At 38.9% G+C, this 26,808-nt stretch overlaps 1 protein-coding gene across 5 annotated transcripts in view; it reads right to left on the minus strand.

Moving 5' to 3' along the window:
- LOC124778033 (protein mono-ADP-ribosyltransferase PARP12-like) overlaps window positions 1–22,502 on the minus strand; it is a 38,881-nt gene extending 16,379 nt beyond the window's left edge. Inside the window, exons 1-2 of one of the 5 annotated variants that reach the window (XR_007015827.1) lie at window positions 22,319–22,502; window positions 1,047–1,203 (exon numbers count right to left, since the gene is read on the minus strand). The gene's annotated coding sequence lies outside the window, so the exon portion shown is untranslated. Of the gene's footprint in view, window positions 1–1,046; window positions 1,204–9,757; window positions 10,120–22,208 lie in introns of those variants that run through there. The other 4 variants (XR_007015826.1, XR_007015824.1, XR_007015825.1 and 1 more) reach the window with 4 other exon arrangements.
- Window positions 22,503–26,808: the final 4,306 nt, after the last annotated feature.

Consider the following 26,808-nt stretch of genomic DNA (forward strand, 5'->3'; position numbering starts at 1 on the left):
TCATTAATTCCTTTCTTTAACTCTGTCAATAAAAGTTCTGTTACTGTTAACATGAAATTTCTACATTTGCTTTACCACATGAGAATCTTGAATGGTCAGGTTAGTAATTTATCATAGTGCCATATGGATAAGTACAAATGTCAGACCTCCATAAAATACACTGAAGTTATTTATGTACTCAGCAGATCGCCTTGTTATGTGTTCTTTTGTTTTGAAGACTGTACATGTCACAATTAGTAACAACAACAACAGATGCAGGTGAAAGTGTATGAGGGAAAAGGAGAAAGGGGGAAGGGGGGGGCACCAAATGAGAAAGGGGGAAGGGGGGGGGCACCAAATGAGAAAGGGGGAATGGGGGGGGCACCAAATGATTCGGCACTTATGTGGAAAAATGTTCTCAAACTGGCCCTGCAAGTAATTTTGTTGGACAACACAGTACTGAATCATTTAACTGTCAACTAAGTGCTCAAAAGTTGTATCAGGATTGCAAAAAAAAGTTTGGCAACATCAGATTGTATTACAGCCATGCTGTGAGAGTCAATCTTGGGATGTTAAAACAACAACTTACTTTTTTTCACCTTTGTATGTGAATGGTGGATACACTTTGTGCCATTCACATATTGGGTACGAAGAGAAGCTCAATGCTTTGCTGCAAGTTTCCACATCTAATAGTGAACGTATTTGAGAAATGAAATGGGAATATGGAAATCCTGACATTAAGTAACTGTACAGGTCCATAAAATGGTTCAACACGTACATTTGTTAAAATTTTTATTTATGGGGACACCCACAACTGTTCTGCAAAATGTTCATGGTAAACGAATCTACCACAGGTGTAAAATACCTATTGATCGATGTCTCGCATGACAGAAGTAGCTATACACTACCACAGTTTTGGGGTCTTAGCTTCATCATCATGGGTATCCGAAATCTTAAGTAAAACAACAAATGTAACCTATTCCATTAAGCAAGTAACAATTAAAAAAAAATTGAAGATTGACATTTAAAATCTGAAAAACAGATCAAATGAATGGACAACAGCCTACCTAGCAGTAGCAGGAGGTCATGCCCATACCATCACAATTAATAGGCAAACATCTGCCATAGGTGGACCGTCAAATTGTGGATGTATTGAACACCAACTTTCAGTCGTGGCCTGAGAAAATGCCTCGTCCCAATGTTGCCACTAGGGGTGCATGCAGTCTGTAACAGTAAATACACCATAGGACATAACTACCCTGTGCTGCGGAAAGTGCAAGTCAGCTTACAGCCAGATAGGACAAACCATACAAATATACCAAACATTCACGGCCAACACTTTCCAAACACTGATACAGCATGCGTGTGTGACCCGTGTGGCTACGGGAAGCAGACCGAGCAGTAATGCTGCAGGCTGTATTTGTGGTAAACACCGCGACAGGCAGCGCATAACTCGGCATGGAGAAAAACTATGGTAATAGCACACATGAATGCCGAAAAAATGCAAGAGCAACATAGGTAATAACTGAAACTCATTGTGGTCCATTATGAGAGATGTTTGCTTTAAGAAAGAAATATGGAGAGCTAACATATAACACAGCACAGCAACTTAAACATGACCTCTTTAGTATAATCTTCCTCTAAATTACTAAAAGTGCTTAAGCTTTCATCAACCAAGTCCACAACATCATGCATGGGAATATTTAGTATACATGCTCTTGACATTGAGAGAAACTAAAGTAGCTCCCTGTGGAACCTTAATTGCCTGCAAGAGTTGTGTAATTTCTGCTGAGAGGAATAGTAATGCCAGTTGAGGATGTTGTTAAGGTGTCTTTATAATTCATGGCCTGGGCTCCCTATAGAATTAATAATTTGCCTGAGAGGGGTGGATTGCTTATGGATCTTCAATGCGCCTCTAAGAGTGGGGTTCTTGGATTCATCAGTAATGCTCTATTCAATGAACTATACAAGAAGAAAAATTATGTCAGTGGTTAACTCTATTTAGGACTTTAATTAGCAGCTTTACTTAAGTGTAATATTTTTATGTGGTCATGTCACATATTATAGGTTTGATGACACAGTTAAAAGAAAATACTGACAGTAGGCTGGAACATAAGATTCAGGATCTGGTGGCAGGGTTGGCAACTAAAGATATGGTGCAAGGCGAGACTACTCTTAGGTCTTCATTTAGTTTCTTCCTAGGTTGCAGAACTGTACTGATATATATTTTACTGGGCATGATGTAGCTATTTTATTAAACTGGTCTGTTTTTAACAGTAATGAGCAATTTTGAAAGGAAAAAGCAGTATCTTATTGCTCATATTACAGTGGGATTAGATCTCACTAAAGCTCTACCAGTTTAGTAAAAAAGAGGTGGCTAGAAAACACAATAAAGCTATAGTGTCCCATGTTAGTTATAGGACAAATAAAAAATAGGATAATCGTGATAAAATATGTGTGGTTAAGGGGAAAACCACTGTTGTTCTATCTTGAGCTGAATATGAGGAAAAAGTTAAGGAATTTATCATGGGTAACAATATTACACAAACTAGGTTTGATCCGACCAATAAATTTTTTAGCAGAAGCCAAGATGGCATTTGAAAGTATTAAATAGGGATGTTAAAAGGTCAACGAGCAATAGTATTAAATAGGGATGTTAAAAGGTCAACAAGCAATCTGCTCTATCAGGCCAATTGTTAACTCTATAGGAAGGCTGTGAGTTAGCAAGGTACCTCACAAGGTTCCTCATCTTTTCAGATTATATTTAAGGAGCATTGTAACATTAACAAGCTCAAATGCATTTAGCATTAAATAATCATAAATTAGGGAATATTGAGGAAGATCTTTCTATACCTCACATCTTATGATAAAAGCTTAACTTTAAACATTTTGGAAGAGATCAAGATTTTCAGATGTAGGTTGAATTTTACAACTGCGGCAAATTTATTTACTGTGAACATGTATGTTTGTGTTATTAAGTGTATTCTTCATCTCTCATCACATGATGTAGCAACTGGAGTACCCACAGCAACACATGCCCTGGACAGCAGGTCAGTGGATGTCTATCATCAATCAGTGAATTCTGGTGTTGTTACCATGTTTTTTAGCAAATGTGTTTTTCTTTATGAAACAATCAGGAACTTACAAGCGCATGTATATAAAAGATGGTATCACCTATTGCTGCTTAAAATTTTTGAAAAAGTTAGGAAAAGAATGGGTCAAATAAGTGAACAGTCTCCGTTGCAATTATGTAATTGTTTTATTAATTTCAGTTACACATTTCACATCAGACTGGAACAATAAGGAGATAATTACAACTCAAATATGTGAACACAGATAACAGTGGTTTAATATGGCTAAAAGGTGAGTGAAAAATTTCAAAACTTTTGAATGCAGAAAGTGTTTCATACTGGTTCCAGTTGTCCCGTAAAATGGCGGTGGAAAACACCCTTGTCATACACCACATGTTAAAGTGGGGGAACCCTAAAAGGGATGACAAAGCTAGATAGCAGAAAAACAAATTTGGGGGGGGGGGGGGGGGGGGATAAAATATGAAAGTGCCATGTAATTAAAATTCAATTTAGCAGAAAGGAACAACCAGTGCAGCTGCAGGCATGTTTACAACCATCAAGAGGAACAAGGTGGAACTGCAGTGCCCTTGCCAGCATTTAGTGCACATGTAGTGCAGCAAGGTTATGGAAAGAGAATTGTATGAGTTGAGGCCCAGTCAGGGGGCTGTGCTGGAGCAGTGGACTAAAAATTACATGTAAGGAAATGGCTTGAGAGGGGGAAGGAGAGGAGCAGCTTGCATATTTGAGGGACTTTGTGTATTAATATGAAAGAATAGCGGGAAAAGGAGATAAAAGAGGAAATGGGTGATGTGAGGTTAGTGTAAGATAGAGGATAATGTTTTGTTATAGGAAGGGGCTGTTGGATGAAAATTTTTGGCCTGGAAAGAATGGAAAGTAAAGTGTTGTAAGTGTAGAAAGAAAGAGGGGTTGGTCATTAATGAGGAAACAGGATGAGAGGGAGGGGAGGGGGTGGATGGGTGATGGTGGGAGCAGGAAGATTTCCTTTTGGAATAAGATGAAGAATATAGCATCATAAAATTCTCCATTTTTTTTCCTCTCTCATTGAGACTGTGATCTGAAGACCATCTCACAAACATGGGAATTTCTAATTCTACCAAAAAGTTTGGGGACATACTTGAGGATCTGTAGCTTGTCTAAAGGCGGCTGATTATACTTGCTTTTTGTGAGATGATCGGAAAAGACCATAGTCAAACACTGGATGTGTATGTTATGGGTAATTTGAGCTTTGTTTTAAGCAAATGACAGTTTTTCACGCATCTCAGTTTTTATAATGCCATATCTTCTGGACTATATGTCGTACAATAATATAATTATGGATGTACTTTCAGTGCGAAATGTGTTGCCAAACAGTTGGTAAAAAGAAGAAATAAATTAAAACGTAATGCCTGATGCGATAACCATTTTACCTTTCATCATTCTGTAGGAGGCGTCAGTGAGAAAAAATTTCGCAACAGTTCGAAATTATGTCTGAAGCTGATTGTAAATGCTTTCATTCTCAAATACAGGAATATAATCTGGGTATTTATGCGTGGTGAGATAACCCTTTCATGAGCCATGGGAAACCTGCCTTCCCACTATGATGAACTCGCTCCTAGCCCCATGGGATTCACAGTTCGCACCTCTGTATGGTGCTGCCACCTAATGAACAGTGTAGGGTCTACATCCAATCGGAAGTTCCCGACGTTTTTGCTGTACCTTCACGCAGAGGCATTGTATGGCTGAGTGTTGCTCTGTAGAGGTGCCTTTCAGTGCTGCTTGAGTGACATTTTGTGCTTGTTTTCCTCAAAGCTATAGTATAAGGTAAATACTTATGATTTTTGCAATGGTGTCGTATTATTTGGTGTTCCCTGTTTGTTGTAAAATGTGTTTTAGTTACATTACTTAAGGACTTTACTTGTTTGTTGGTGGGAAGTATCCTTCCCATCGCCCCTATCGTAGCACATTGTTTTACGTCTCTAGAACGAATATTTCCATATTTTGCCACATTTATTTGAAATTTTTGACTTAGTGGGTTTCAGAAATAATGCACAGATCATTATGTTACTAAAGAATGTCAAGTTTACCATACCGAACCAAGTGCTTGCTTCCAATGAATCTGTCATACTATTTTTTTACACTCTCCAGTTCTCTATTTCTTTGCATTGCTTTCCTTTCAGATGTCTCATTTCCTAGACCTCAACAATCTTCAACATGTTGACGAAATGTACAATATATTGTTTTCATTACCTGATGAAAGTGATTCAGAAACTGAAGGAGATGATGGTGCTGCAGATGAACTGAATGTTCTGATAACACAGTCATCAGTGATTCAAGGCAGCTTTCTGTGGAACAAGACATTTATGGTGATGAACATGACAGTGAATCATTCGTGATTCTGACTGTTGCCAATATTGATACATTGTGAAAGTGAAGAACAATGGAACAGCAACTGTTCTTACTTCCACAATGTGAAGAACAACTTTGAAACTTGAACGGAAGGAAAACCAAAATTTCTCTGTAGTGCCAATGATCGGGAGTTCTCTTATTTTTCAAAGTTCTATGATGACATTGTTTTCACTCTCATTGTAAATGAAACAAACTTGTATGCAAAACAAAATTGTGGTAGTAGATGTCCATCAAACAGCTGGGTGGACACACTACTCAAGAAATGAGAGCTTATATAGGATGTCTTATGGGAATTCGCCAACTTCCTGCTCTCTAACTTCTGGAGTTCAGACCCTATACTAAAAGTAAAGCCAATTGCTAATGCAATTACAAGTAAAAGATTTAAAAAGATTGTAGAGAATGTTTACTGTAATAACAACGAAGCTGCAAAGCCAAGAAATCATCCAGAATATGATAAAATGCATAAATTACGGCCATTGATTGAAAAGCTTATTCAGAGCTGTAAGAATAATTATGAGCCCTCATCATTTATGTCAGTGGATGAATCGATGAGTCCTTTCAAAGGACGATCATCTATGAAACAGTATATGCCAATGAAGCCGGTGAAACAAGGCTACAAAGTGTGGTGCTTGTCAGATTCACTCACTGGATATATAATGAACTTTGATGTTTACACAGCAAGTGTAAGGCAGATACGGACTTGACATTGGGTGAAAGGGTTGTAGTAGATCTAACAAAGGAAATACATAATAAAAATAATATAGTTGCATTTGACAGATTCTTCGTCACCTTGAAATTGATGTCAACACTTTTGAAGGGTGTGTATGGATGTGGAACATTGAAGACCAACAGGAAAGATTTACCCAAATTTATGAAGGAAAATGTAAAATTGGAATGAGGAGAATTGCAGTTTGAAACAAAAGGAGACATTTCTGCAGTAAAATGGATGGATAACCATCCAGTCACTTTCCTGTTCTCATGACCCAAGAGAAACAGCCACAGTGAAGAGGAAAAACAAGGATGGTACTAGTTCAGAGATTTCTTGTCCTGAAGTTGTGACAGAATACAACAAAATAATGGGTGGTGTTGATAAGTTTGATCAATTACGAGAAAGGTATGCTATTGGCAGACTTTCTGTAAAATGGTGGCACAGAATATTTTATTTCCTGGTGGATGTTGCTATAGTGAACAGTTTTATACTGTGAAAAACAAGTAAAAGAGAAAGTGGACAGCATGATCAGCTCACATACAGGATCCATCTATCCAGACAATTGATCACTGGCTTCTCATCACGAAAAAGGCATGGACAAAACCCTGTCTTTCTGGCAAAAAAGGGTAAAGAACCTGAAGATGTTCGTCATGTGGCTGTAGGGGAGCATAAACCCTTTTTAGGAGAAACCTACAGGAAGTGCCGTCACTGTAGTACCAGGTCAACAGAAGCGTCCGATTCCACCCGTCTGCTTTGACCCATGGCGTAAGGGTGTCATGGTGTGTGATGTCATTAAGGTGCGGAGTTTACGAGTTGGTTGAGTTTGTGGATGTCTTGTTGTGTTTGATGGCACCCTCTAATTTTCGTAGTTTTATGTGTAGGTATTGGTGTTTTGGTGTTGTCAGCTGTGGACAAGGGAAATGTCTGATTCCAATGACCGTAGTGTTTGCTATAGGCGTTGGTGTTTTGGTATCGTCAGTTGTGGTTGACCTATATAGGTCAAGGGAAGTGTCCGATTCCTGTAGATATTGGGATTTTTTTTTCTTTTTTGTTGTTGTTCGACATTTTGTGTGTTTTGGGATCATGGTGTGTTTTTTTTACTGTTAAATTTACCTTGTCCCCTGCCTAAAGCCCCCAGTTTCCCGCGGTTGTCCCATTAGTTTGACTGTATTTTAGGAGGGAGATTTGATTGTCTTATTTATAAATATTTTCGTGTTTGTTGCTGTGTGTGTCTAGTGACATCATTGGCGCCATATTGGAGACATTTACGCCATATATGGCTTTGACACGTGAGTTAAGGGTGTTGTGGTGTGTGACGTCATGACAGCATGGAGTTTGGTTTGTAAGTGTGGCGTGTTTGTAGATGTTGTCGTATTGTGGTTTGTTGTGCCCTCTGGTGGTATGTTCAGGGCTTTCGTTTGTGTGGTGTAATGGGCTCAGTTTGCTCTTGCCCATTATCCAAAATTGTTCGAGTGTTGGTTGCGTTTGTAGCGGAATTCGTTTCAGTGAGTTAATGATTTTGTGTGAACGTTAATTTAGTGTTGTTCGCTGTACGTCGTGTGGTAATTTTAGTAAAATTAATCGGTTGTTGTTCTTGTTCAGGAATGGATATGACGGATAAAATTAATAGTGCGCATCTGAGGGATATGAAGGGGAACACTGCTTTGGCACTGATAAAGTTTTTGCAGCTGTTCGGTTTAATTGTCGAGGTCGTGAAGTACTCTATTTGTGGCGAAGAAATGAAATTGGCTTAAGTTCCGGCGTCTCGGACCAGGGATGGTTATATGTGGCACTGTTGAATGGATGACATTTGGTGTTCCATACGGCGTGGTTCCTGGTTCGAGAAGTCTAGGTTGGGCATGGGTGAGATTGTACTGGTGACTTTTTATTTTTGTTATAGATCCCCACACAGTTTTTGTGCGCATGAGACTGGTGAGAGTGAGAGGAGTGTGCTTGATTGGTTTTCTTTTTGTCGTGAAGTGTGTTCCTAGTTCATTAAGTACAGGGGTAAGTTTGGGGGGGGCATGGGGTTGTTGAGGTGGATGAGTCACAGTTTGGGAAAAGGAAGTATGGGAGGGGTAAGTCTGTGGTTGGTGTCTGTTCCGGGGGGGTGGGTGGTCTGAATGTGTTTTTAGGGTTGTGGAAGGGAGGTCTAAGGCGGAATTAGTGGGGTTAATTGAAGTGTACATAGAACCGGGGTCCACAGTAGTTTCAGGTGCATTTTCTTCATATAGGGGGTTGGGTGAGAGGGGATTCAATCATTTAGTCGTTAACCATACCTTAGAGTTCAAAAATTATGAGACGGGGGCTTGCACAAATACAATAGAGGGGATGTGGGGGGGCTGTTAAGTCAGTTCTTGGGAGGGGGAAGAGGCGCTCTTCCAACCTTCAGTCTCATTTAGATGAGTACTGTTGATGGAAGTGTGTCCCTGAGGGCTATTGTGTTTTTCGGTATAGGCTGAAAGTGGTCGGTTAGGGTGGTTTGGGTCGGTAGGTAGGTGGGTGGGTGGGTGGCTGCTGCTCAGGGTGGGGTGGGTGGTTTATTTCATGTTAGTGTTTGTGAGGGGGGGGGGAGGAGTGTGTTGGTTTGTGTTTTAGTTGTGGAGGATCTATTTTGTTAAAGTTTTTGTTGAGTTGTAGTGTGCGATTTAGATTTTTTTATGTTGCATTTAGTTTTTGTTTGTGGGTTTTTTATTTGGGGTGAGGGGGGAGGTTGGGTTGGTTGGGGGGGGAGAGGGTTGAGGTGTGGGTGGGTCGGGTCTTTCTTTTGGTTGAGTATTTTTTCGTTGGTGTGTGTGTGTGTGTGTGTGTGTGTGTGCGCGCGCGCGCGCGCGCGCGCCTGTGTGCGATTGTGGTGGCCAACCTAGTTTGTGGCGCCGGAACTTTTTTGTGGTAAGTTTTTATTTTTTTGTTTTTAGTGTATGTGTTGAGGTCTAGGGAAGTGTTTTATTGAAATACGTGGCTGTGAATGTTGGCACTGGTATCGGGAGATATTTTTGAGCTATATAGGTCAAGGGAAGTATTCGATCCCAATGTGTGGCTGTGAATTATACCTCTTAATGCGCAAATTATGTCCAGTTCTTTATATTCGGTCACTATTTTCAAGATAAATTGGAAATAAATTTTTTTGTGCCTAGAAGCAGTCACTTTGGCTACCTGCAATTGCCTCTGAGTTTCGTGCCCATCGAAAGTCGCTCAATAGTATAACATACATGGTATGAAAATTCCAACTTCTTTCTCATAATGTACCTACACCAAATTTTCTGCCTGCATCAATTATACAACTCTCGATATGGTTATGTGTGTATGTTGTACAGAAGATGTTATAAGCTCTGTGATTACATCGATCTGTACCTATTCTCGTATTTACATGCAGGTAACGTGAACTGTTTTCCAAGTACGAATCTTTCAAACATTTTAATTCAATATCGGTACCATAAAATTTCTCGACGCACATAACACAAACTACTTTCCTTTTTCACACCGAGTATATTGCTAGTGTGTTGTTTTTAATGGGATAAAGTTAAATGTCACTAAAACATTAGTCCTTTTGAAATTTACAATGGTCATGTTAATGAGAGTGGAAACTTACCAAGTTGGAATCTTCCGCTAAGTCCGTAACAGAGATCAATCCGATATGACGTCGGTGTGGATGGGACGTTAAACCTTAATCTTCCTTCTTTTCTTTATAGACCGGGAACTAGATATTGCACACCGACCACTTCCAATCTTATCGTGTGCGTCGGCTATGAGTCACAATTTCACAGCGTTCTCGGTGACTTACGCAATTATTGCAGTGTCAGCGTCTCTGATTACAGCGCTAGTTTGTGCCTTGTGACTAGACTCTATTGACGTGTGCCCGACGAGCTCATTTGCAACACGAGGCCAACAAGAAAGACAAGACAGGCCGTGCCGCGTACGTCACACAGAGGATGTCACGTGACCGGCAGCGTCCTAACATCTTGTCACTTCAGAACAGATAGCACCTCTGTCTAAAATGCGTCCGTGAAAGTTTTATATGAATTAAAGTTGTGCTGGGTACACATATACTTGATTTCTGAATACTGTTAGACTTCGATGCAAGATATGCTTAGAAACCTTGCAATCAAGAACACAGTTGTAGGCATACGTATTTAATAGCTGAAAAACAGCAGGTCTGGCATGACAAATAAAACATATGCATCCCAATTAAGAGTTCATTCAATTTGTTTGCTTACTAACCAAGCACAGCTTACGTCCAGATGTATGTGGTTTTAGACATTTTTTGCTTGTGGTTCATTTTTGTCTCCAGTAACCAGTAAAGTAATTACACTACACAATAATTGCATGGACGAAAGGGAAGAATATGATTAGAATTTTTTCTAAAATGCAGTTACAGACAACTAATTTTCGACAGGCTCTCACATAGAATTCCATTCGTAACATTATTTGTAAGTGTATGAACATTTCTAACAGACAGCGAAATATTCAAATCACAGTGATCGAAACAAGTTAAAAAGACGTGTTGTAGGCATTTCCGTTCTAGATTACATTAACGCAAGGCGCAGAGAAATATCGGTAGACCGCCTTTGCTTTCTGTAGGTGTGTTTTCCTCACACGAAAGAAAATGTCAGCAGCCGATAGTTTTCCTGATATATTTCGTCGATTTTTCTCCAAGGTGTTTCATTTTTAATGAGTGGAAATTTAATTACAGAAGATGCTCATCTCCACAGAATGATTTCGACGAAGTTGTGCATTACGCCACAGTTTTGACAAGACTTGTAGGGCGATCACCTGAACGTAATAGATGTCCCTTATTTCCTGTTTTGCACAAATGCCACGTTGTTTCTACGAGACATAATAAAATACTTTAAGACAGGAATTATTACGTTCTTGGATTTGAACAAACCTGATGTATCGAATTGTCAGAAGCAAATTCTCACCTGTATTTTTCTTGCATATTTTATTCATTGCAATTAGAAAAAGGCACCTGATAATGAGGAAGAGGTTTCCTCGAAACAGGTTGTGCAAAATAAAGTAACTTTTAACATATTTTTGCAGTTTGGCGGTCAGTTCTACCAAAAACAAAAATCTCACCTGTAGTTAGATTAGATTAGATTAATACTTGTTCCATAGAACATGAATACGACACTTCGTAATGACGTGGAATGTGTCAGGTTAATAATAGATGTCTGTACAAGATATTACATTACACAAAATACTGCATGACACTAATTTTTTTTCCCTTAGTTTATATCTAAACATTCAGCCAATGAGTAGGAGGAGTTGTCATCTAGAAAATTCTTTTAATTTATTTTTAAATGTTGGTTGGCTATCTGTCAGGCTTTTGATGCTGTTTTGTAGGTGACCAAAGACTTTTGTGGCAGCATAATTTACCCCTTTCTGTGCCAAAGTCAGATTGAACCCTGCATAGTGAAGATCATCCTTTCTCCTGGTGTTATAGCTGTGCACACTGCTATTACTTTTGAACTGGGTTGGATTATTAACAACAAATTTCATAAGTGAATATATATACTGTGAGGATCCCTAGATCCTTAAATAGATGTCTGCAGGATGACCGTGGGTGGGCACCAGCAATTATTCTGATTACACGTTTTTAAGCAATGAATACTTTTCTACTCAGCGATGAATTACCCCAGAATATGATGCCATACAAAAGCAGTGAATGAAAGTAGGCATAGTAAGCTAATTGACTGAGATTCTTATCACTAAGATTTGCAATAACCCTAATAGCATACGTAGCTGAACTCAGACGTTTCAGCAGACCATCAATGTGTTGCTTCCAGTTTAACCTCTCATCAATGGACACACCAAAAATTTTTAAAATTCTACCTTAGCTACAGACAAGAACTTGTCACTTACCTGTTTCTTGAGGAAGTCAGTGTTGATGCAGATATTATGTTTATCGAAGAAGGACTATTAGTTTTTTGGAAGAACTGCTACATCATTTCAGTGTTCTCCACAATGGAAAAATTTCTATTTGGAGTACTGACTGTGTAGTAATATATAATGTTTGTGTCTGAAGATGACACTACAAAATGCATAATCTAAGTTCTGTATTTTTTTTCCTTCATTTTATGCTCACTGTTTTCTAAGTAGTTCCAATATAAAATTGAGCATTTACCATCTTGGATTACCAGTTTACTTCTCTACTAGCCCCCTAACTGTCAAGCAGCACCTACATTTACAAACAGAATGAACTGAATAATAGGAAATGAATTTCCAAACTGAAAGGACAATTTCAATTTATAAGGGGCCCTGTATCCAGGAGAGTAGTATTTGAAACTTTTTTGAATGTACCCACATGTGTTTGTTGGCTTACATCAGCAACACCTGAGATAAACTATCATCAAACAGTGTACTACAGGTAGTTTCCACAAATCAGCAACAAGCACTACTTGATAAACATTAAAATTTCTTTAGCTTTATGCTTTCTGTACAACCCGAATTTATACCAAGGTCTCTCTGTCCTAATACCTCCTTCCACACACACGGACTTGAATACACCAATAATAAGCACCAGTAAATGTTTTTCACTTCATTCCTAACTGAAGTGTAGTATAGTAAGAACCAGGTATCAAGACAATAATGAACAAGAACAAACATTTCACACATAATTTATTTTAACAAATTTGTAATGCTTTTAAAAACAGACATTTTCATTACTCATAACAGTTGATATTAATTGAGGTAAGATAATGTTTTAAACTCTCTACAGTAGTGTGATAAATTTGTAAATATAATTTTACATCTTACTGTGAGCTTTCAAGTTTCCAATAAAAGTGACCCTATTTGCCCTCTGAAGGTTTTAATGAAACAAGATGTTCCAACTTATTGGTGCTATACATTTCATGGCAATACAATACTGCCTTAGGTCAATTTATTATTCATTTAATGATACTACTCTCAAAAATTTTGAGGCAGTTTACACATCTAATAAATTCTTTACAGGCATTGTAGAAAATGACAGAATTAGCCAAATGATCACAAAATCTGTTGCTGCCATGGATGTGACACCAAGAAAAACAAAAACATATGCTTAAATCAGACTAAATGCCCGACTATATAAAAGAAATTAGACACACGTTCTCTGAAAATGCTTTACAACCATATTTGCAGTATCACTACTTCATCAAACAATATTTGCAGTAGAATTTGCTTTCTCATGCTGTATATATATATGGACATGCAATCTGAGGTATAGATGCCAAGTGTGGAGACACGGGAGCATTTGAACCAAGATTTATTTTCTGCTCCACTCTATGTATGCTATCTCATAATGACACATTTGTGTTCAATGTAATTTTAATGTAAACAAACCAACCACAGAAACAACATATGTATAAGCATTAATGCATTATGTATTTGTAGATTATCTGTGTAATGAACAAAAATAAAGAAATGAAAACTCAAGAAATCAAGTGGGCTACTAGTGTGTACTGCTGCACTTTTCATTATCAGTAAAGCATGAATAGACACAAGAAATCTAATGGCAGGAATTGAATCTGTTACATTCTATTTCCTACTATGTGAAATGAACTGAATGGGAGGGTGGAGATGCAAGTATGACAAAAGAAAAAAAATAAACATACTTCACAGAGGAAATAAACAAATTCCTGACAATCCATTGTGTTGCCATGGAATTATCTGTAAGTTACTGAAAACACCATCCTCGACAACATCAGAAGCTGCAACATCATCATCAGCAGCAGTAACATCATCAACAGCACTTTTGAAGGATGAGAAGTCAATAGAAGCAATATTGTGTAGTACTGTGAGGAAACGGAAAAGCATGCCTGCTCTGAATCCAAAGGATTTTTTAGTCAAGGACAAAAAGAGAGAGAAACCTTCAAGGTAAGGCTTCTTAATCCTCCACCAAAATATTCTGTCCATGAGAAATAAAGTCCACCAACTAGAAGTGGAACTACAGACTAGGCTATAGACAACTCACTCGTTTGCATCACAGAAGATTGATGCAGCGCACCTTAAATAAACCCTAATGGTTTAAACTCTAGCATTTCAGTACAGCAGAACCTTTATGTGGGATGGTGGGTCATGCATGTGCGTTAAGGAAGGCATTATGTATGAAGTCAAAAATGACATTATTTCATTAAGTGAAGAAAAACATATAGAAATATCAGCCATAAACATATGGGACACAAATATGTTCCAAAGCCTAACCATATTATATATACATCGTTCTACTAGCAGTGATATGGAAATTTTCATCACAAAACTGAACCTTCTGGGAGGTAAATGGGAAGAATATGGAAACACTTAAAACTACAACAATGGGTTATACATATTATATTAAACAGTAACTAGAGAGCTCACTGCAGAGTGCTGTTTAAAACATTGGGTATCCTGACAGTTCCATGTTGTTGTTGTTGTTGTCTTCAGTTCTGAGACTGGTTTGATGCAGATGCAGCTCTCCATGCTACTCTATCCTGTGCAAGCTCCTTCATCTCCCAGTACTTACTGCAACCTACATCCTTCTGAATCTGCTTAGTGTAATAATCTCTTGGTCTCCCTCTATGAGTTTTACCCTCCACGCTGCCCACCAATGCCAAATTTGTGATACCTTGATGCCTCAGAACATGTCCTACCAACCGATCCCTTCCACAAACTTCTCTTCTCCCCAATCCTATTCAATATCTCCTCATTAGTTACGTGATCTACCCACCTAATCTTCAACATTCTTCTGTAGCACCCCATTTCAAAAACTTCTATTCTCTTCTTGTCCAACCTATTTATCGTCCATGTTTCACTTCCATACGTGGCTACACTCCTTACAAATACTTTCAGAAACGACTTCCTGACACTTAAATCTATACTCGATGTTAACAAATTTCTCTTCTTCAGAAACGCTTTCCTTGCCATTGCCAGTCTACATTTTATATCCTCTCTATTTCGACCATCATCAGTTATTTTGCTCCCCAAATAGCAAAACTCCTTTACTACTTTAAGTGTCTCATTTCCTACTCTAATTCCCTCAGCATCACCAGATTTAATTTGACTACATTCCATTATCCTCGTTTTGCTTTTGTTGATGTTCATCTTATATCCTCCTTTCAAGACACTGTTCATTCCGTTCAACTGCTCTTCCAAGTCCTTTGCTGTCTCTGACAGAATTACAATGTCATCTGCGAACCTCAACGTTTTTATTTCTTCTCCATAGACTTTAATACCTACTCTGAATTTTTCTTTTGTTTCCTTTACTGCTTGCTCAATATACAGATTGAATAACATTGGGAAGAGGCTACAACCCTGTCTCACTCCCTTCCCAACCACTGCTTCCCTTTCATGCCCCTCGATTCTTACAACTGCCATCTGGTTTCTGTACAAATTGTACATAGCCTTTCACTCCCTGTATTTTACCCCTGCCACCTTTAGAATTTGAAAGAGAGTATTCCAGTCAACATTGTCAAAAGCTTTCTCTAAGTCTACAAATGCTATAAACGTAGGCTTGCCTTTCCTTAATCTTTCTTCTAACAAGGGAACCTCCCCATCGCACCCCCCTCAGATTTAGTTATAAGTTGGCACAGTGGATAGTCCTTGAAAAACTGAACACAGATCAATTGAGAAAACAGGAAGAAGTTGTGTGGAACTATGAAAATAATAAGCAAAATATACAAAGTGAGTAGTCCATGTGAAAGATAAGCAACAACAATGATAATCTGAGGTCAGGAGCGGAGTGGTCCCGTGGTTAACGAGAGGTCCTTGGTTCAAGTCTTCCTTCGAGTGAAAAATTTTAATTTTTTATTTTCAGACAATTATTATCTGTCCATCTGTCCGTCCGATGCGAGGTAACTGCGCCTTAGTATGGGGACGCTACACCTAAACAAACATCGAAACACGCGACGTCAGTCGACTACAGCGCACAGAAGAGAGAGTATTCCTGCTAACGAGGCTCCCTGGCTGGCAGTTGACTGTTCGCTACTTTGGACGAGAGTGCATTAAATAAGTGAGATGTATTTCGTGGGCAATATGTTTTCGGTTCCCATTGAAGAGGCACGTCCTTTCGTCTACTAATCACATGGTTTTGCGGTGCGGTCGCAAAACACAGACACTAAACTTATTACAGTGAACAGAGACGTCAATTAATGAACGGACAGACCATAACTTTGCGAAAATAAAGAAAGTAAACTTTTCACTCGAGGGAAGACATGAATCAAGGACCTCTCGTTCCGCAGCTGCTCACGCTAACCACGGGGCCACGGCACTTCTCAGCTTCCACTATCCTTGTTGTTGCCTATCTTGCGCATGGACTACGCAGTTTGTATATTTTGCTTATTTTTTTTCATAGTTCCACACAACTTCTTCCTGTTTTCTCGATTGATCTGTGTTCAGTTTTTCAAGGCCTATCCACTGTGCCAACTTATAACTAAATCTGAGGGGGGTGCGATGGGGAGGTTCCCTCATAAGATAAGTCGTAAGGTCAGTATTGCCTCACGTGTTCCAACATTTCTACGGAATCCAAATTGATCTTCCCCGAGGTCGGCTTCTACCAGTTTTTCCATTCGTCTGTAAAGAATTCGCATTAGTATTTTGCAGTTATGACTTATTAAACTGATAGTTCGGTAATTTTCACATCTGTCAACACCTGCTTTCTTTGGGACTGGAATTATTATACTCTTCTTGAAGTCTGAGGGTATTTCACCTGTCTCGTACAGCTTGCTCACCAGATTGTGGAGTTGTGTCAGGACTGGCTCTCCCAAGGCAGTCAGTAGTTCTAATGGAATGTTGTCTACTCCCGATGCCTTCTTTTGACTCAGGTCTTTCAGTGCTCTGTCAAACTCTTCACGCAATATTATCTCTCCCATTTCGTCTTCATCTACATCCTCTTCCATTTCCATAATATTGTCCTCCAGTACATCACCCATGTATAGATCCTCTATATACTCCTTCCACCTTTATGCTTTCCCTTCTTTGCTTAGAACTGGGTTTCCAGCTGAGCTCTTGATATTCATACAAGCGGCTCTCTTTTCTCCAAAGGTCTCTTTAATTTTCTTGTAGGCAGTATCTATCTTACCCCCTAGTGAGATAAGCCTCTACATCCTTACATTTGTCCTCTAGCCATCCCTGCTTAGCCATTTTGCACTTCCTGTCGATCTCATTTTTGAGACATTTGTATTCCTTTTTGCTGCTTCATTTACTGCATTTTTATATTTTCTCCTTTCATCAATTAAATTCAATATTTCTTCTGTTACCCAAGGATTTCTATTAGCCCTCCTCTTTTTATCTACGTGATCCTTTACTGCCTTCACTACTTCATCCCTCAGAGATACCCATTCTTCTTCTACTGTATTTCTTTCCCCCATTCCTGTCAATTGTTCCCTTTTGCTCTCCCTGAAACTCTGTACAACCTCTGGTTTAGTCAGTTTAACCAGGTCCGATCTCCTTAAATTCCCACCTTTTTGTAATTTCTTCATTTTTAATCTACAGTTCATAACAAATAGATTGTGGTCAGAGTCCACATCTGCCCCTGGAAATGTCTTACAATTTAAAACCTGGTTCCTAAATCTCTGTCTTACCACTATATAATCTATCTGATACATTTTAGTATCTCCAGGATTCTTCCATGTATACAACCTTCTTTTATGATTCTTGAACCAAATGTTAGCTATGATTAAGTTATGCTCTGTGCAAAATTCTACCAGACAGCTTCCTCTTTCATTTCTTAGGCCGATATTACACTATCAAATTTCTTTGTCAAATATCTTTGTCAAAAATCTTTGTCAAAGGTATTTGATGGTGTAATAGGAACTTTGTCAAATGTCGTCCAATATTTGATCAAATCTAGGGCCTCGCTGTAGATTTCATCAAAGAAATCGCTTGTCTTCTGTTCACTGCAATGTGACATGTTACCACATGGAGCGCTAGCATCGCTGCAGCGTTCTGTCGTCTGTAGTGTTTTTATAAATATTGCCGGTAAATACAATTGGTGTGTGCCAACAACTACAAAATTAATAGAGTTGTATGAAGCTGATGAGGCGCTTTACAGCGTGATGCACTCTGAATACAAAAATAGATTAAGGAGATTGGAGACCTGATCTGACCTGACCTGACCTAACCCTCTCCTGTAGCAAGGAATCAGAGTGTTACAGTGAGCCTGTTTTCTGAAGATGTAGCAGTTCTTAAGTGAATATTGTGCTTTGTGATATGAGGATACACTTCACTGAGCACATACAGAAATGTATGCTCATCCATTCTTAAGTAATTGATGTACGACTTGACATCTTCCACTGTAAGCTCATGTAACAAGTTTTGTTGAATGCTTTTATCGTGTCGTCGTAAAACCCACGGCTTCACCCAGATTAGATTAGTTTTTCGTTCCATAGATCCGTGCTGAGGAGATCCTCTTGGATGTGGAACATGTCAATTTTTTTAAAGGTGAAATAACAATACTAATAGTATGAATAAATACAATAAATCATTTTTTCTATTAAAAATTTCGTCAATGGAGTAGAAGGAGTTGGCCACTAGTAAGTCTTTCAGGCTCCTTTTAAGCCGATCTTTATTTGTAACTAAATTTTTTATGTTTGCTGGCAAATTATTGAAAATGAGTGTTCCTGAGTAGTGGACCCCATTTTGAACTTAAGTGCTTTTAAGTTCTTGTGCAGATCATTTTTGTTCCTGGTATTGTATGTATAAACTGAGCTGTTTGTTGGAAATGAGATATATTTTTAGGACAAATTTCATTAAGGAGTAAATATACTGAGAGGCAGTAGTTAGTATATCCAGTTCTTTGAAGAGATTTCTGCAGGACATCCGTGAATTTACTCCACAAATAATACGTATTACACACTTTTGCACTCTGACAACTTTTGTTTGACCTTGAAGATTTACCCCAAAATATTATACCATACGACATTATGGAATGAAAGTAGGCAAAGTATGCAAGCTTTTTCATTTTTATGTTGCCTATGTCTGCTAAAACTCGAATTGCAAGTACAGATTCGTTAAAGCGTTTCTGCAGGTCTGTGGTGTGCTCCTCCCAAATCAATTTATTATCAAGTTGTAATCCCAGGAATTTAAGACTGTCAACCTCGTATGTATGGTTCCTTTTTTTTCCCCCACTGCTTTTCCGCATGTGCACAAAATGCAATTGCGATACGTACAACTGCTGCGGTTAATAACAAGTTGTTGTCAGCCATCTTGAACTTTGACGAAAAATTTGATGACAGTGTAATACCCCTTCTAGCACTACGTCAAAGATCTTTGTCAAATTTATTTGACGGAATATTTGATCACATCTTTGATCAAATCTTTGACAAAGAAATTTGATAGTGTAATACCGGCCTTACCACATGGACAGATACATATTCCAGTTTGCTTAACAATGTGTTGTGAAGCAAACACATACATTCAGCATTATCCACTGCTTTCACTACTTTTGACATGCATATCTCCGGAGAAATGGAAAGCTGTTTGCCACGTGGCATAAATTACTGAATAAAGTCATTCACAAGCAGAGAGACTGTATGCCACATTATTCCAACTGTGATCACCACTGTCTCTGTAGGCAAAGTCGGTATACCCCTGTCCAGTTCCTTCACAAAGTTGTACGAAGAATCTACCTCAACTTCTCTGTTCAGCTGCAACCATTCAGTACATTTGTCACACTTAGATTTCTGAAGGGCTTTCCTAGCTGCATAACCTCCTATGTATGTCAAAATAGGTAACACGTTAGGTGGAACATCATCCATACCAAAGGTGATGTCCATAATATCAGAAAAAAATGCTAATGTTAATACCACAGTCAGCTGCTGTTGGGCAGGAATTATGTGTTTCAAGTGTACATTATCATTTTGAGCTGCAAACAGTACATCATTTTTTAATCTTAATTTTCTTTCATTTTCTAAAACTTGGATGTAGCTAATGTAGTAATTTGCCCCACTCAACTGTCGGTAGCACCCAAAGCGGCCCTCTAAATCATCACTTTGAAATTTTCCTAGCAATATGTAGTCAATGTCATATTTCTCATCAAATAAGTATGGAATTATCTGCAGAAAAGATTCAGTTGTTAATATTAAAGACTGGAATGTCTGTGATGTTAAAGCATCACTTATTGGTACAGATACTCTCCAAACTTTTAGCCAATGACACAGATTATTTAGAAATGTCACCTGATTGTCTGTAGTCTTCCTGATGGCTTCTCTGTAAGGATCATTGAATCTCTGGCCTTCAAATACACTTCTAACATTCACAATCTTCCACCAGTTCACAATCACCTGAAGGAAAGTCACTGTCTGATTTATGTGCTCAGTAACATTAGGCATATCCTTTGTTGCATGTTTTAAAGCTGCTATGTTATTATCATTGAAAATTTTCAAAGCTAATTTCATATTTTGTTTCTGAATATACGATGGATACAGCACTCTAGCTGATAGTGTGTGGCCATATTTGACTAGAGTTTCTTTCCTTCTCATATATCAACTCCAAATGCTTATACTGTGCTGTCAATATTACTGAATGATCAGTCATGTCAGTAAACTGTAACACTTTATTAGGCCTAACACTTCTTTTTGTCTGCCAATTGTTCCTGATACATTTCAGGATGTGTACAGTGTCAAACATACAAAAACGTTTCCTGCAAGAATCTAGAGGGTGTTCAATACTGGGTTGGAGAATTCTACTGGGGGTGAACAGTTCATATGCCTTCCTGTTTACACTGTTGTTATCTACTATTAGACTAACAACTTTGAAGCCCTCTCTTTCCACCATGCACAGAACATTACTGATCAAAGATTTCAGCTCCTCACTTGTCATATTAGCTACTGGTATAATTGATACAACATCAACATATTTAGACAAAAGAGAAGAGACCATAAAAACCTGTGCTGTTTTGGCACACGTCTCAGGATGAGAAAAGCTACTCCCATGTATTGAGCCAGATTTAAATGAAAGTTGTGGTTGCACATAAATCTCATCTAACAACAGAGACACTAACAACTCATGTTTTTCTAAATATTCCACCCTGTTTTCTAAATAAGGACTTGTTTGAACAGATGAAGTGACTAACTGGTAATTACAAATTAGTTTCTGCAGGGTTCGTGGGTGGGGTAAAAGCATTAAATCACATTTCCTCAAGGCACTGTATGCACTGACAGAATGTACATACAAGCAGCATGCCACTATCATGGTGTTGTTGCCATAGGGTCTGTTGTTTCTTGAGATTTGTGATACATGGAGTTGTTCGACAATAAATTTCAGTTGTGCATTTTCATCATAATTTGGGATAGTCTGCAAGCAATTGACAGCACAGTTTAATTTATCTGTAGCACTAGGCAAAATTTCCCCTTTCTCAACCATTGACATTACATTTTCTAAAACGTTTATGGAAATTAATTTCTTCACATCACTGATGGATACATTAATTGCAAAATGAATTCCTTCACTAACATTTACTCTAAAGCTCAAATCACTATTAACAGTGATGAATGCAGTAACGCAAGGTATTCCCCTGTCTAATCCCAAGAGGCAGATATGCAATTTTCCATCATCTCTAATCACAGACCACCTGTTGCTGCAAATTTTCTGGCCTTCTAGAAATACAGAAATGTCATTGAGACACGAAAGTGAATTTTGTTGTAGGTGTAAGTTGTTTGACTCAATACTGTCTTGCATAGCTTTTTTAAGATTATCGTCTTCCACATCAGCAAGACGTCTCACTTTTGTAGTTGACTTAGAACAGTATGAGGGAGTGTTGGGAAAAATAGTTGGAACAGCATTTTCGGTAAGTTTTGGGATTATTCTGGGAAATTCTTTCAGTTATCCTCTGTCCATAATTATGTCCACTCGAATTACACGATTCATCGAAGTGTTTTACACAAATATTTGGCCGTTTTAGTTTGGTTACGTCTGTTGGGATATTTCGAAGCCACAGTGCACGTCGACTCTCGTCAGATGGCAAAGAAAATGTAGTCGTTATCTCTGTTTCGGAATTATAATTCGACCGACAACCGAACACACTACATCGAGGTGGCATTTCAAGAGTTCCAGATCTAGAAATAAAATGAAACCGTATTTCAATACATTACCTCGAAAATACAGTGAGGTGTAAGATCTCGAAATCACGTCAGGATAAACACACAGAGACGGTTAGAGTCTTGTAAAGTAGTAAACGAAGATGCATTTGAGGTTAACACACCTTGCTTACAATTCTCAATGTTTTGCACACAACACCGTAAATATAACAAATTGTGGATGCATCACCACCACACATATACACACATATTCTGTTGATGCACTTAGTTAAACTCCACTTTTGTAGTACGAAAAACAAACGCAACAAATAGCAACGCTCTTTCACACACGTTGCTTCCACTAGCAAAACAAGATGCCGAGTGTGACGTCACGTTCAGGCGCCGGGGCCTGTATTCCTCGTTGGCCTCGGTGCCACATCATTGACGTATGCCTCATGTGACGCTAGTCACCTTTCTTTTTTTTTCTTTATTCTGATTTTAATACCAGTATAATAACAGGTATTAAAATCAGAATAAAGAAAAAAAATACCAGTATAATAACAGGTATTAAAATCAGAATAAAGAAAAAAAAAACAGTGTAATAACAGGTCCCTTCAGGGACTCACACCTAGTGAGTACGTGGCTGGCGACCACGGGGTCCCGAGCTGAGTACTGACATTGCTTCTACTTACTTATGCCAGGCTCCTCACTTTTATCTTTCGTATTTGGCCACCCTCGGCCAACTCTTGTTCTTTTCCGACCCTGACGCTATTAGGTTTCCAGGGCTAGGGGTCTTCCATTTCCAACCTATACTTCTACTGAGCCGAATATCTCCCGGGATAAGGAGATTACCTTCTATCAAGTGCCAACGGCCTTCTAGGAGGGCGGATGAGCGGCTAGAAGGAAGGGCACTCTCTTGCCCTTGGGGTGGGAAACTGCTCCTAAAGGCGAAGGAGCCACAAGGTGGCCAAAGGCATAGGATGGAGAAGGTAACGGGAAACCACTCCATTAAAGACCCGGGCGGGTATCCCAAGTATCAACAGCTTATGATGGAAAGCCCTTTGGTTAAATTCTCCGGAGGTAAAATAGTCCCCCATTCGGATCTCCGGGCGGGGACAACTAAAGAGATACCAAAATCCAAAAGCATTAATGTAAGAAGGATAGCAACATGGAACGTCAACTCACTTCTTAAATGTGGTAAACTGGAAAACTTGAAAATGGAAATGAAACGAATGGATATTGATGTACTGGGAGTCTCAGAAATGAAATGGCCAAACGCTGGCGACTTTTGGTCAGGGGATTACAGAATCATACACACTGAAACAGCACAAGACAGTCCCGGGATTGCAGGAGTGGGAATTATCCTCAATAAAGAGATGGGGTTAAGAGTAAAAGGATTTGTTCAACATAGTCAGATGATAATTTATGTCCGATTGGGAACTAAACCAAGAGACACAATCATAATCCAAGTATACATGCCAACTACGAGGATGATGAAATCGACATGATGTATGACCACCTTGAAGAAGTAATTGGCAGAATAAAAGGAGCTGAAAACCTTGTCATCATGGGAGATATGAATGCCGTTGTTGGGGAAGGTAAAGAAGAGGATGTAGCAGGGAATTTTGGATTAGGATTAAGAAATGAAAGAGGGGATAAACTTGTAGAATTCTGCCAAAGAAATAAACTTTGCATTACAAATACCTTCTTTAATCATCATCCAAGAAGAAGATATACTTGGAAAATGCCTGGTGACATTAACAGATACCAAATTGACTTCATATTAGTGAAGCAAAGATTTAAAAACCTAATTAAAGACAGCAGATCACATCCAGGCTGTGATGTGGAAAGTTATGATGACGACTGAACTAAAATTCAAGATCATTAAAAGAAGAAGTACATGTAAATGGGATTTGACAAACCTGAAAAACGAAAATACACTGAAGCACTATCAACTAGAAACAGACAAGAAAACAAATACACAGGGCTACAATGACATCCAAAGCAGCTGGGAAAAAATAAAAACTGGTATTTTAGAAGCAGCAGAAGAAGTAATAGGAAAAGAAAGGACAGAGAAAAGGAAGGAATGGATCACTAATGACCTACTAAATATTATGGAAGAAAGAAGGAAATTAAAAAATTCTGTGAAGAAGGAAGACCAAGAGAAATACAAGAGTCTGAAAAACAGAATCAACAGAGAGGCAAAACAAGCAAGAGAAAAATACCTTGATGATCTCTGTATTTCAGTTGAGGACAACATGAGCAAGGGAAATATCGACAAGGCCTATGGAAAATGGAAATGAGCGTTTGGCGTCATTGGCCGGGAGGCCCCTCGCGGGGCAGGTCCGGCCGCCATATCGCAGGTCTTATTACATTCGGCGCCACATTGGGCGACCCGCACGCCGGATGGGGATGAAATGATGATGAACACAACACAACACCCAGTCCCTGAGCGGAGAAAATCTCCGACCCAGCCGGGAATCGAACCCGGGCCCAGAGGACGGCAATCCGTCACGCTGACCACTCAGCTACTGGGGCGGACGACAAGGCCTATAAATGTGTGAGACATTGCTTTGGAGACAGAAGAAACAAATGTAGGGCTGTGATGGATGAAAATGGCAATATGTTGGATGACGATGATGAAGTTGCAAGAAGATGGAAACAATATATGGGAAAACTGTACAGCGGACCAGACCTGTCTGAAAACATCATGGAAGAAGAAGCAGAAGTAGATGCACACAACATAGGTGAACCTATATTAAAGGTAGAGTTTGAACTAGCTCTGAAAAAATTGAAAAACAACAAATCGCCTGGTATAGACAATATCCCAGCCGAACTTCTGAAATCTGGAGGAGAAAAACTGAATCAGGAGTTGTATAATCTTGTTTTCAACATGTACAAGCAGGGTAAAATTCCTACAGACTTTGAGAAAAACATTATGGTCCCCATTCCAAAGAAGGCAAATGCTACAAGATGTGAAAATTATAGGACACTCAGCCTAGTTACTCACATGTCTAAAATATTAACCTCAATTATCCTAAAATGCATAGAACAAAAAGTCGAAGCTACGCTCTCCGAAGACCAGTCTGGATTCTGGAAAGATAGAGGAACCAGAGAAGCAATATTTGCTCTAAAACTAATAATAGAGAAACGACTAGATAAGAACCTGAAAACATACATAGCTTTCGTAGATGTAGAGAAAGCCTTTGATAATGTTAAATGGGATAAGATGTTTGAGATACTCAAAAAAGTAGGAATAGACCATAAAGATAGAAAAATGATATGGAACCTGTACAAAAACGAGACAGCAGTTATCCGTGGACGGACAAAATAAGAAGAGGTGCAGATACAGAAAGGTGTCCGGCAAGGTTGCGCACTATCCCCTGTTATCTTTAACGTATACCTTGAAGAGGCGCTGAAAAAAGTAAGGGAAAATTCACAGACAGGTGTAGTAATTCATGGCCAACGAATAGATATGATAAGATATGCTGATGATATAGCTGTCCTGGCTGAAAGTGAAGAAGATCTTGTAGTCCTACTGAATAGAATGGATAGCTATGGGTGAAGAATATAATATGAGAATTAATAAAGCAAAAACAAAAGTAATGGCATGCGACAAAGAAGATCAAGTGAAAGTCCAAGTTCATGTAGGCAATGAACTGCTTGAACAAGTTCATAAATTTACTTATCTGGGCAGTAATATTACCAGGGATGGAAGGAGCAAGGCAGAAGTGAGAAGTAGAATAGCTCAAGCAAAGGCTGCTTTTAACAAGAAGAAAAACATATTAACATCTAAGAGCATCAGCCTTGAAACCAGGAAAAGATTTTTGAAATCATATGTGTGGAGTGTGGCATGCTATGGATGTGAAACATGGACTCTCGGGACAGAGGAACAGCAGAAGCTAAATTCTTTTGAAATGTGGTGCTATAGACGCATGCTCAAAATAAAATGGATCGACAAGGTCACAAATGAAGTGGTTCTGGAAAGAGCAGGTGAGAAGAGAAGCTTCTGGAGTTTCATTGTTAAAAGAAGAGTGCAATTTACAGGCCATCTATTAAGACATAAAAGACTCCTGAACACAATCATAGAGGGATATGTCGAGGGAAAAAGACCAAGGGGTAGACCACGACTGAGGTACATGGATCAAATCGTGAAAGATGTGGGATGTAACACCTATAAAGAAATTAAGAGAAAAGCTGAAAGACGCACAGAATGGAGACAAGCTGCCATTGTAGCTGTTGCAAACCAATCCTTGGATTGACCACTACAGAAGAGAAGAATAACAGGTAGGCTGGTGGCAGCACAATACGCCGCTCTTCAGCCAAAGATAGTACAATGATAAAACAAAGAATACACATGAGGTGGAACAAAACAGCGGGGAAAAACAGTAGACACAAGAACATAAAAAACATGAAGCCGTTCACACTCGATGACAATCCACACTACAAACTGTTGACTCGACGCACAAACACTGAAGATGTTGATGGCACTGGTGAACGATGGAGTGTGACGGTGAACTAGAGGTGGCAAAAAATAACGTAACTGATAGAAATAACCGGTTAATGAGAAGTAACGGTTACTGCGATAACCGTTCCTCTGATACAGGCAGTTATTTCAATAACTGTCTAATGTCAACAGTGCCTCGCGCCATCTGTTGACCGAAGATCATACTAC

This window comes from Schistocerca piceifrons, chromosome 2 (genome assembly GCF_021461385.2).
Source record: "Schistocerca piceifrons isolate TAMUIC-IGC-003096 chromosome 2, iqSchPice1.1, whole genome shotgun sequence".
NCBI classification, from domain to species: domain Eukaryota; kingdom Metazoa; phylum Arthropoda; class Insecta; order Orthoptera; family Acrididae; genus Schistocerca; species Schistocerca piceifrons.